Source organism: Sinocyclocheilus rhinocerous, unplaced genomic scaffold (assembly GCF_001515625.1).
Source record: "Sinocyclocheilus rhinocerous isolate Xijiao unplaced genomic scaffold, SAMN03320098_v1.1 scaffold1874, whole genome shotgun sequence".
Taxonomy (NCBI): domain Eukaryota; kingdom Metazoa; phylum Chordata; class Actinopteri; order Cypriniformes; family Cyprinidae; genus Sinocyclocheilus; species Sinocyclocheilus rhinocerous.
The window spans coordinates 1,800,308-1,802,863 of record NW_015626862.1 but is presented as its reverse complement, the minus strand read 5'-3'; positions in this window follow the sequence as shown (position 1 = coordinate 1,802,863).

Below are 2,556 nucleotides of genomic sequence, written 5' to 3'. Positions count from 1 at the left end.
AGTTCTGATAGAGCATGGAGACTTTCTGGGTGGCCTCTTCCACAACCCTCTCGTCCTGTATCCATGGCTGAGAAAAGCGGAGAAACAGAGTTGAAATAACAGACTTACGACATATCCTGCAGCCTTTAAACCTAAAATAGACAATAAAATGTTCAATAATTCCTTACCATTGGAAAAAGCACAATTTTTTGAAGGAATTCCTGGGAGTCATATCGATTGAAGTCTCCAAGGTCAGCTAAAAACCAACAGACAAACTATGTTTAGCGTGAGATTAAAAAAGCCTACAAATAAAACAATGACATTGATTCCTCAAAAGAAGACCCATGGGGTGATATTTTAGTGTTTTTATTTTTTACTAGATGCACTATATGCATATATATATACACATTATCCGAAGATGCACATGATGCATTCAAATCTCTAATCCATATTTTATGCATTTTATTGTGCAAATTATTTTATTAATTTTATTTTTTTAATTTAAATTATATAATTATTTTTATTGTATTTAACAAATTACTTTATTTATTATTTTTATTTTACTAATTTATTTATTTTTTACAAATTATTTTTTATTTTGCAAAAAAATTTATGTACTTATTTTTATTTCATTTTACAAACGTATTTTTTTATTTATTTAACAAATAATTGTATTTGTTTTTATTTTTATTTATTTTATTTGCTTTTACATTGATTTTATGAGTTTGATGTTGGGTTTAAAATATAAAAAGTGAGATGACACTCCTGCAAAATCATCTACAGCATTTATAGATATCGCACATCTAAATTTAGAAAAGCTGAGAGACTTTTTGTTATGGAAGGAATCGATTTAGCCTTTGTAACTGTAGTAGCTCAACATTAACAGCATGTCTAATCAGCCCGTTAGAAATGTTCACAGCTATGCTGACAATTCGAAACATTACCATCGCGTGAAGCCTCCTTACACAGCAATGCTGGTGCACAAAAATAACTCCCGCTGAATCTCCAGCCTCATCGAAACAACACAAACCATGCGGAGACAAAGGCCTGTTGCCTTTTGATCTGGTTGCGACAGTGAGTGACGTCAGTTCCTCTGCTTTGCTAACAGCAGTCCAGTAACTGGTGCTGCCAGATATATCTTTGCCAGCAGCGTACGCGATTCTCGAGCCTGGCAGCACAGCTTGATAAATGATGCTCTGATTTTCTAGACTTCCAGCCCGTAGAAATACAAAACCGTACCTTCATGATGGAGTATCTGAACCAGACACTGGCTGAACGTTATCTTAAGAATGTTAAAGCAAATGTTCTCTTGCAACATCAACTTATAACTGCATCTCAAAACACCTTCCACATAATGTTAGGGATTTGAGAGTGGAGGGGAAAATTGTCATTGAATGATTTGATTCAATTTCGAATCACAAGCTTGTAATTCAATTCTACTTTATTCAATAATGATTCAGTCAGTATCGATTCATAATAAATTGTTTCATTTGATTCGTCAGTTGGTAGATTACAATAATATTAAAGTGATTTGTGTACACATTTAAAAAATTTTTTTTTTTAAATAAATAAATAATAATAATTGTAATAATAAATAAATACTAATACAAATAAATTCAAATTAAATATAAATTCTTAGGTCCTTTGCAGTATAATCCACTGTGAATGGACACCAGTGGAATGACAAGCCCTTCCTTATACATCTTGCTCCCTTGGCAGTCATGTACTAATGATAACTACAAGATAGAAAGTCTCAGACCAGAATAGTGTTGCAAATGGAACTGCTGGAGTGTGGCTCTTGATCTTTTCCCTTTGTAAAGCGAATTCCCTATGGGACAGCGCACAGATGAGAACTCATAATCACCAGAGATAGGGGTGATATAAATCAGACATATCTTGAAGTTGAATCAGGCAAGTTTTGGGTCTATTGACGGCTTGATCTACAGTTTACACTGCTAATGTCTCGGTAAAGCGTCTCTCGGCAAATGTCAATCGTTCAAATTTCAGCAGCAGAGTGGTCTCTGTAAATATGAACATTTCTGCAAAAGCCTGCAAAAGTCATGCCGTGAATTAATGAAGAACAAAGAAATTTATCCAACAGCAATTCTTTGATTGGCAAAAATGAGACATTTTGCAAGCTGATTTTAACAGGCTTTTGGCTTATGCAATGAAAACCAGAGTAAGAATAAAGACCTGCAGGAATCCTCATACAAACGTATCCTTTTTACTTAAGCTTCTCACGTTAGGTTTTTATTCCATGCCTGAAGATAGCTTGAAGCCTACATCAGCCAGGGGAGAAATATGTGGGACCTGAGAGCATCCATGAGTTATGAGTGCTCCAACCACTGCACAGAAATATTAAACTCTATTGGAAACTGTTCAATAATTAAACACATGTACGAAATCTAAGCAATCCCGCTGCAAGAGTGATTACTGCTCGCAATTCATGCATGGAGAAAAACGTCTCGGTTACGTATGTAACCCTCGTTCCCTGAAGGAGGGAACGGAGACGTCACATCATGACCGGTGAATTGGGATCTCGCTTCGAGAGACCAATCTACTTCGAGCCAATGCACA